This window comes from Arvicanthis niloticus, chromosome 16 (genome assembly GCF_011762505.2).
Source record: "Arvicanthis niloticus isolate mArvNil1 chromosome 16, mArvNil1.pat.X, whole genome shotgun sequence".
Taxonomy (NCBI): Eukaryota; Metazoa; Chordata; class Mammalia; order Rodentia; family Muridae; genus Arvicanthis; species Arvicanthis niloticus.
In genome coordinates, this window is record NC_047673.1 from 64846520 (window position 1) to 64857036 (window position 10517).

Consider the following 10517-nt stretch of genomic DNA (forward strand, 5'->3'; position numbering starts at 1 on the left):
CTGGCTTAGAACTCACAATCTTCCTGCCTCAGCCTCTCGAGTACTGGGATCAATTCGTTATGCTTTAAACCTAATTTGAGAGAATTTGAAACTCATCCTGTCAGGGGTTCTGAAAGATTTTTTTATTTTTATTTTTTATTCATCAATGAAGGTAAGAATATGACAACTGCCTTTTTTTAAAAAAAATTGCTGCCTCGCTTCTTTCTTTTTTCTCCTTCAAACATAGCCTAAATACATAGTGATATTTCAGCCATGAGGCTGACTGTATCCACTTTGGCTACATGCTTAGGAATTCAAGACCATGACCAAGTCTTCTGTGGCTTCCTGATGCTACAGGGAACACATGAACATATTAAGTAGCCTGACTACATTCAAAACCTGCTTTCTAGACAATTATATGATTGGTCATCATTATAATGCAGATCACCAAGGGGTATCCGCACGACAGTGTGCAGGTACTGGTGTTATTTTATTTATTTAATGATGGATCGATCGCGGTGAAGTTTAAAGGTCTGGCTTTTCCACCTACGCAGAATCCAATAGGTGAATCCACCTGGTGGCCGCAGCCATACAGAAACAGTGTAACAACCCAGGAGAAGTCAGGAGGGCATTCACTCGGCGCTTCTCTGTGAACCAGCCCTGCGGACCTACATGAATCTACCCTAGGTGCCTTGGAAAGGCAGAAGACAGAAACCTGTGCACCTCAGATAGGTCATGACAATCCGCATACCTGCAATGACGAGATGGAAGCCTCCTCCTCGATTCCCTTGTGTGTCTCCCTGTCCCTCTCCTCTGTGTGAATGACACGAACCACAGCGGGGTGTGCGCCGGATCGTGCGGGGGCAGCCACAGCCTGGTTCTGCTGGAGGCCGGGAAAGCAGCTTGGGTGTGCGGAGCAAGCAGAGCCCAGCAGAGTACAGCGGAGCGGAGCGCAGAGGGCGGAGCGCGTCCCGGCCGCGCCTGCAGATGTGGAAGGAGCTGGAGACAGCACTGAGTCCTCTAGGCGCTGCATGGGGATATTATCACAGGCTGGGGTTTCTATTGGCTCAGAACACCAAACAAATCACACTAGTCACCCCCTCCTTCTCGGGCTTCACTCAGCCCTCGCTTCTCATCTAACCCACAAACACTGTACACACACACACACAGTGCAGTCGCTCTCTGTATTTCTCCCTTCCTCCTTGCAGACTGTGAATTTACAACCTTGTGGGCAGCTTAACATTTTGTTTAGCAGACTTCCAATCCAAACCTTGTCATGTAGCGAAATCAACCATCCTCTTTACCCATACACTCCATTCATGCCTTCAGATCATTCTCTTTAGGATAGACTCAAAAATGTCAAGAATATAGAAACACACACACGTACAAGCACACATGTTTGCGCACATGCATATAAAACCAGGTTTCTTTTGTTTTGAATAACCCAGGTGGGTGAAATTAAAGGCAAGCTGATCCTATGGCTGAAAAAAAATGAGTTTAACTAATAATTAAAGTCTTAAATGAATTCAGTGCAAAGTATCCAACATTTAGATTTATTTTCTTTTCCACATAGGGGTCATTATTATCCCTCTATTTTCCCTATATTTTGAGCGCAGAGATTTCTAATACAAATCAGATTATTCAACATCCAGAGAACATAGACCAACACTTGCACACTTGGCCTGGGCATGATAGACCAGCTCACTGTGATGTTAGCTGGATGGTGACTTTTTCTCTGCAGGATTTTTGGTCTCCATTTACCTCCTCGGCACTGAACTTCCGTGTGTCTCTACTGACAAAGGCACCTGAGTGTAAAATCATTATCTTCATACATGTACAGAGATAAACCTTTGACCCCGTTAATGAGGAAAAGGCCTAAGAAATATCTGAGACCTTAGTTACTGAGCTGGGAAATTTCAAAAAAAATAAGATTTTACCTTATTTTATAAAACAGCCTACTATGGTCTTTCCTCAGTATGTTTTATTGGTGCTCATGGAAACACGAACCACCATTTTCTTGGCAGAAACTGTTGCTTCTGAAACCACAGACCTCCATTTTGATTTTTGACTTAACAGTTTCTTTCCTAGAATTATCCTATTTTGTATGCCTTATAAAAACCTGACAGTCTGGCTTCAGCCAACTCAGAGCACGCCTAAGTTCAAAGTCATAGAAAATGATAACGTTTTTGAAATTTGTTGCCAACAGACATCTTACCTGCTCTCTTTTCACATTTAGACCCATTCTAAGAATTCAGAACTGCAAAGCTGTTACTCAGAACAGGCCACCTAGAATCATCCTAGATTCCCCAGGGGAAGAAACAGAATAATAAAGCATCTTGCTGAAGATAGCTGGAAGATGGGGTGAAGGCCTCCCTTCTATCTTCTTGAACTTATCTTCCCATACTAACTATGTGACTCAAAGGAATCTGAAGAGTTAATACTGCATATTCTAACCAGTGCTTACCTTTGTATCCACGGGGACTCAATTGTCTGACCTGATAATCATTCTTTACGTTTTTTCAGGACTAGTCATATATGTAAATAAGTTATCAGTCATTTGTTTTACAGCTGCCTTTCAGAATGAATGCAAATAGGGATAACCCACAAATAATATCAAAATAACAATAATAACCAATAAAACAAGTCTTTTTACTTTGCTTATTATATACAGGGCTCATTATAGTGTTTTCTATCTCTAGAGAGACAGTGTCAGTAGAGTCATGAATAATGTAAGGGCACAGATAGCATGGCTGCATGCTTCAGATTTGGAAGGCCAAAGGAGGACCTTGAGTCCCAGGCATGCATGGGCTACATATCACAGTTTTGCTACCCTCTGCCTCAATAAAACAGAAGGGGGGAGAGAAGGAGGGGAAAAGGAAGAAAAAGAAAAGCACAGATAAATCTTCAATTTCATTTTAGGTAATAATTCAATCCAGTTAATGAAGAGCAAAAGTGGATGGTTTAAAAGACATTTCTTGAGCCTAATCAGTTATGCAATTAGTGGAAAATAAATCTTTGGCATATATTCCTTATGCTTCTGATCATTTACTACTTTAAGGAGACAGCCTTCTTAAAAAAGATAATCCCTGTATGCTACAGTTCATTAAGCCTTACTTGTCGTAAACGGCATGGGCATGGTAATAAGAAAACCCTTGTGTAGTGATAGGAACAGTAATGAGTTGGCTGCAGTGCAGATTCATAGCCAGGCACTCTTTACTTTATATTCTACTCTTCCTTGTCACCCTCTTTACTTCTGTATGCAATGTTTTTAACAAGAGGCATTCAATACTGGCATGCATTCAAGAGAGGTGAAAAGATAACGGCTATTCATACTATGATATATAAGAGATGCTCAGAGAACTGAGGCTTTTGTCTTAGAGAGAGAGGTCATGGGAAAGCAAGAACAGGCTTTAAAACGGGAGGGAGCTATAGCTACAATCTGTACTTTTAAAGTACATATTTTAAAGACATTGTCATTTTCATCAATACTTTCTCTATGTGTATTTCTGTGCATGCATGTACATGTTCAAGTGTCTATGGCTGCAGGGGTATATAGGTGAGAGTACATGTGTGTGTGTATGTGCATGCATGCGTGCCTACATGCATACATGAGCATGCAGGCCAGAGGTCAATCTCTAGTGTCATTCCTCAGAAAGTATTCACCTTGTTTTTTGTGACAGGGTCTCTCAGTAGAGATGGGTCTCATCCAGCAGAATAGGATGGCTGGCCAGTGAGACCCAGGACTCCTCCTGTCTCTGCTGCTTCAGCACTGGGATAATTACAAGCATGCACCACTACATCTCGCTTTTCTTTTTTTTTTTTTCTTCTTTCTTTCTTTTTTTTTTTTTTACAGGGGTTCTGCAGATCATATTTATGTCCTCCAGCACAACAGCAAGCACTGTTACCATGTCCCTAGTCCATTCATTGGTGATTTCTTATTTGGATCTTTAAGGGTCTTATGTGTACTATGCATAAATGTTATTTGGACCTGAGCTTGTCAGGTTAATGGTATGAAAGGATGGGGAAGATCTTAAGTGGACCCCAAGCCTCGAGTTCATTTGGAGAAAAAACAAAACAAAACAAAACAACATTGGCAGACAAAATTCAGACAACAAAAAAGCTTCTTACACTTAATGGTTTCAGTAGCTAAAAAGATTTTCTGTTGGGGTATTAGAGAATTTGATGTAAGTCATTTCCTGGTCAGCAAAAGACTGACTGTCATCTAAAAAGATTATGAAATTGTTGCTAGAAAGTCAGACAAGATGGCCTGAGGTTTATTTCAACCTTAAAATACCTACAGGTTTATTGTTGGACTTAAACATAACTAAAGTATGTACAACTTTATTGCATGATATTCACAGTATATCATTAACTCTAAAATGTTTGGACTTTATTATCTAAGTAGATGTAGTTATGGGGTAAAGATGATTATTAGTGACAATTTGCTCTTTTTTTAAATATATTTGAGGAATATATGTGTATATATATGTATAATTATACATATATATGTATGTATAATTTGTAATAAGAAGTTAAAAGGTTAACAATGTTATGACTTGTGCTCTTCTACACAAAGATGCAAGAGTCCCCCATGACTGAGAAGCTAAAGATGGACCTTGCACTGCCAGCATCAAACTTTCACATATTAAAGCTTGTCTGGTCCTGTTCAATTATAAATTAGATGCTGTCTTAATGCTACTATTCATCCATTTCCATCTCTTTATTCATCTAAATGGCTTTCTTTACATCTACTCATTTATTGATAGGTCCGTAAATGGTGACTTACTCCCTTTAGAGCTATAGATACCTTCCTTACATTGTCATAGATGTTTAAGTGTAAAATTGTTAAAATCATTTTGATATGGAGTGCTTTAAAATATTTAACTTACTGGTTAATAGATGCTTATTCCCCCATCAGATAAAAATATTATTTTAGAGAACACCATATTTTTATTGATGTTCTGTTTATACCCATTTCTAAATAAAATATCTATGATTCATATATATATTCATACATATAATAAGAGCACATGTATATATACATAAATATATATAAATATGCATATATATATACACACACACTGACTTTTCAACTAATATTTCTATGGAATAGAATTTATCACTTTTTGCCACAGTATTCCTGCCCAAATGTGTACAAATGATTTATAAGACTCTTGTAAGAAAAATTATAGCCCTTCCTGTGCTTCAGAGTAAGCTCCTTGGCCATGAGAGTGCCATCTGTCATGTCTGTGTCACCCCAGCAGAGCAGAGAGCACAGCCCACAGATGAGCTTAGGAAATTAATAGGAAAGGAAATGACCACATATTCATCTGAAGCCCCATATTTTCCCTTAAGACCCAGGGAGCAGGTGGCCATGGGTTCTTCTGACTCATTAGCCCATGTTTATTAGATGTCAGCCAAGTCTTTGCATTGTACTCTTGGTTCTGAGATATGGATAGGAAGAGATGGAATGGATGAAATCAGAACATAAGGCTACCTTTGGCCTAAACTTGTTGTTGTAGTTTAAACTGTACATTGATACAATATACATAAAATAAAATTTGAAAACTATGACCGTTTAGCAGAATCCAAACTCCTCTCTCTACACAAACAGCAGTGCATCTCTCAGACGCCATCAGAGGAAATTTTGTTGTTGCTAAGCAGATGATGGTTAATGCAGAAACTCACAACTGGCCAAAGCACAAACAATAAGTGTTAGTGGAGTGCCAAGCCAAAAATGGAGCATGTATATCAGATCCCCTCCTCAAGGCTCAGGAACCATTGTAGAAGAAGAGGCAGAAAGAGTGTAAGATCTGGTGGTTGGGGTAAGGGACCTTGTGTAAAACAATGCCTTCTGGACATGACAGAACAGTTTTACTCATTAGCTCACAAGAGTTATGGCTGCCTGCACAAGACCCACACAGAACCAAGCCAGTCAACACTCTATCATGCAGTGGGAAGGAGTAATGAGCCCCCACACCTGAGGAGCAAATGAGTATTGATGACTTCTAGAGAAGAGATAGTTTTTGTTGCTGTTGTCGTTGTCATTGTTTTCTATGTTTTTTGGTTGGTTGACTACTCTCTAGGACTTACCCCATGCTTGGGAGCACAAATTACAGTCAATGGGTTACAAAAATGAAAAAGACACAAAACTGGGGACAGGGCAAAGTGTAAAAAAGTGAGCGTGGATCTGGGAAGACATAATGGAAAATGTGGACGGTCAATATGGCCAAAATCTAGCGTATAAATTTCTCAATCTGGAGTGGCACTTTTGTATTGCTGTGCCCTCAATTTCTGATGTGAACAAGAATAAAAAACTAAAGTAAGTCTTAACTCACAATATCAGAGGATTTCAGTCAATCTTGGCAAAGAAGCCACAGCAGGGTAGTAAAGATCACTGTGGCTACAGCCTATAGGTCAGGCTGTTCACACTGTGATGCACCATGAGGCAGAGAGCAAGGGGAAAGTCAGGGACCTCCAAAGCTTGCTTTCCCCAAGACAGCCTTCCCTTCCAAAGTTTCTAGAACATCTAAAAAGTGTGCTACCAATTGGGACCAAGCGTTCAAAACATAAACCTGTGTTAGACACTTCAAATTCAAATGATAATCTAAATATACCAGAAGAAATGTTAAGATTGTCCTCTTATGGTACCTGTTACTCCCATAGCTCTTTCTTTTTTCCCAGACCAGGCAAACTAAGAAGGCAGACATACACAGTTATATGTTTCTTATCTGTCTGTATGTTCCATGCTATTGATACCAAGCTAGGAAATCCAATGTTTACCTTGAAGAGGTCATGGTGGTTTTATGTTAACCAGATTTCTTCTTTTGAAGAGATTAAACTGGGCTTATTTATCATCCATCTATCTATCTATCTATCTATCTATCTATCTATCTATCTATCTATCTATCTCTAACATCTATCTCTATAATTGAAAATTGATAACAATATTATAAGTTTAAATACTAAAGAAACTCAATGGAAATAAAGTGTCCTAGTTATGAATATGCTAAAATAGGCATATAAGAAGACAAGATGAATCCAGTTGTTTCAACTCTCTAATTTCTGTGTACATTCATGCGCTAAAACTTCCAATGAACTGAAAAGAGTGGCATAGATTTCTCCTATTTGGAAATGTCACTAAAAAAGAAAAGAACCCATAGCTAACAAGTTGTAACAGAAGCCTGGGGCTAAGGTTAAGATGATGAACATCATCACACAGTAGCTTGGTGTATGAATTTTGATGTCACTGCCTTAATTCCTGAATCACCTGGTATTTGGACATCTACTTTTATTCATGGGTATCAGTTATCATACATACAAGATGGGATCAAAAATATCTGCAAGTTTTATAAGAGGATTAACTTGAATTTTGCTTTAAATGGTTTACCCAGAGCCTGATGTGGAGAAAATAATAAGGGGCAAATTCCAAGCTTGATAGGACAGGCCCTTCATGTGCAGTAGATCAGAGACTTGACTAGGGGGAGAATGTTCTTTGGATGGTTTTTAGCACTCATAGGGTTACATACTGACTGTGATTTAGAAATAAGACCAAGTAGTTCAAATACCTTTTTTTCTTTTTCTTTTTTAACTAAAGGAGCATAGATGACTATTTAATTTTAAAGCATGCAGTCAAAGCAACACACCAAAATATCCTTATGTAGAATGGAACTTGTCATGGAATATAATTTTTAAAAATTTCAGTACATTTTATCCAGTAAAATTTTTGTTTGGCTTAAATGCTCGATAATGGTTGATCAAGAGAGAGCAGACTGTCTCTGCCCATCCCACTGGCTGACACTTGCAATTGGGCTACCTCAGGGTATGAGAATAAGTTCAAAATTTACAGGTGTACTTCCAAAACATGGTTTTTAGAGCCTTCCAATGGTCCAATACATTCCCTATTTTTTTCTTCTAAGAGAGTAGCCAGGTCCTTGGTTCTCTCAGTGAGGATGGCATAAAGCAGGGCCATAGTTCACATGACAGATGAAGGTCAGTGTTACAACTTAGCTGCTCAGAGACTACTGGTCAGTTTTAGACTATCCTACAACATAAACTAAATGAAGTTTCTATAAGTAGATATCTGATGGTTTGATATGGCTAGTTATGCCTTGTTTCATCTCTTTGCTTCTTCAGTTGGTGTCTTCTAAATGACAATTCCTGCTTGGTGGCACAATGGAATGATGTTCCTGGTAATAGCTTCTTCCACATGCCACTTTCCATAGTGATGCTACACATGAGTGACTATAAATACATGTCATCTAATCATGCATAAAAACTAGCTATAATAGAAGAGCAAAATGCTGAGCGGCAGCACATACCAGAGATGTGTATTTCCACATCCACATCAACCCATGGATACCTTCTTCTTTCTTTAAATGTGATTTTAAACTTAAAAAATCATATCATTCCTTCTAGACTTAGCCCATAACTATCTCCTTTCTGTGTTTACAGTGGTGAGACATGCCTTCCTCTCTACAGCACTTTTTATAGAAAGTCTTCTTTGTCTTCTATTCCTAATTGGCATTATCCATGTGCTCCACTTTTTGTCAGCTCCCAGAGAACATGGTTGCTATAACAATGAGATACACATGCTGTATGATTACAGAAAGATTCCAGAGGCAGATGGCCCAGCCCCAAGCCTGAAATACATCCTTATCTCCTCACCTGTCACAGTCATAGCTTCCTTCTCCGTGAAGAAGACCTACCATAAACCTTGGTGATGTTTTAAATGGGACCACAGTATTATTTAGCATTGCTTTTGGTAGTAGATATAAAAACATTTTTGTTATATGAATAAAAACTAGGTTGCAGTGTTGTAGCAAGTAAAACTATTCCCCTCCACCATGTAACAGTTTATCAAAGAAATGTGTGGCCCAATGCCTCAGAAAAAAACCATAGATTGCCTCCCAAAGCACTTTCTGAAGAAGCGGGGGAGTTGAAATTGTTCCTTTTTAAAAGATGATTTGTTCTTTAAATAGGAGGAACTGTAAATTTTCAGTTAATGGCAATATACAATGTTACTGAAAGGAAGGCTGAGAACCTCCTCCACAGCTCCTGCCATTGTGCGAAGATTCTCCCATTTGTTTTTTTTTTAATCATTTTTGTTTTTTAAATAATACAAAGTATTACTTTTCAGTTAATGTTTGCTAACAATGGAAATATGCAACATTATTGTTTTGGTTATATTTATTTAAATTGTTAGTATGTGTGCATGTTGTCTGTGTGTGTGAACATGTGTATGTAGGGGAAAGAGATCAAAGGACAACTTATGGGAATTTGTCCTCTCCTATCACTGGAGCGTCAGGAGTAGAACTCACATCATCAGCCTGAGCAGCAAGTGCCTTAAGACACTCAACTATCTTTCTGACTAAGTGTTGTTGTTTTTTTGGTTTTTGTTCTTTTTTAAAACTCTGATCCAGGTTATTTATCAAGAAGGTGGAGTCATCCAGCTCCAGCTCAGGGCCAAGACTGAAATCCAACAATCTGAACTGTTATTTCTGATATCCTCAGTACAAGCATTGCCTTCTGGAAGGGCCTTAAGCAAGCATTCCTGATATATTTGGAAGGCAACAAGAGTTAGTTTGGAACATTTACAGGAGTTTTATATTAATATGTACCCTACGCTGCCCTGCACAAACTTCCGAAAGCAGCAGGGTCAGTGACAGGGGGACAGCTGGCCAGCCTCAGAGCAAGCTTGGCCCCATAAGGATTGTAGGGCTGTCCCATTAGGAGAGCAAGACACAGAGCCTCCTCCACAGCTGGTGCCTTTGTGGGGAGACTCTCATCAGGAGTAGTTACACAGACAGGGTCACAGAGTCATAGGTCTGTAGGGATTGAGTAACAATAAGATTACATCTCTCAGTCTCATGGTTTCAGAAACTCATGAATATTAACGAAGTGCACGTGTCTGTCTCATCAAGAGAGATTATTGATTAAACTTCTGTACCCAAGTGTCAACATATTAGGGGTTAATAAAGTGAACTAAATTGATAGGGAGCACCAATCTCTAACTCCGGCAGCAGAATAAGACCTGGTGTTGGCAAACAAAGCGCACAGCAGAGACACTCTGTGTCCTTGTGATCAGTCCTAAAGTCAATCTATTATTTTATTTCATAATATTTACAAAAATATTTAAACTATACTCATTGCTATGTGTATGTATGTGTTTACTATTGATCACGTTTAGGTAGTGTATGGCAGTTAGCTTGCTATGAAATCTCAAGGACTTATGCTTCACAAACCTTCTTGATCCTCAGGGTCTCTGCATCTTTGCCCCACCCAGCTTCATTTTTGGCCAGAAGAAAACTCTACATGTACTGCAAGGTCCTCCTGAATTCTATGTATATTTTCTTATGAATATTCCAGGTTTTAATGATTTCTCATATGAGCTTATTATTTATTCGTATGCAGTTGGAATTGTTTCATTTTGGAATAGCTGTTATACTAAAATCCCTACAACAGTATTCGTGAACTTCAGAAGGTACAAATCCATTCTCTTTGATCTCTCCTTCTCCAGTGTGTGAGTCTCCTCGCAC

The 10517-nt window shown here is 38.8% G+C and overlaps 1 protein-coding gene across 1 annotated transcript in view; it reads right to left on the bottom strand.

The window, feature by feature from the left end:
• The window catches only part of Grem2 (gremlin 2, DAN family BMP antagonist), a 91465-nt gene extending 90455 nt beyond the window's left edge, over nucleotides 1-1010 (bottom strand). The window contains exon 1 of the mRNA XM_034520875.2: nucleotides 731-1010. The gene's annotated coding sequence lies outside the window, so the exon portion shown is untranslated. The remainder of the gene's footprint in view (nucleotides 1-730) is intronic.
• Nucleotides 1011-10517: the final 9507 nt, after the last annotated feature.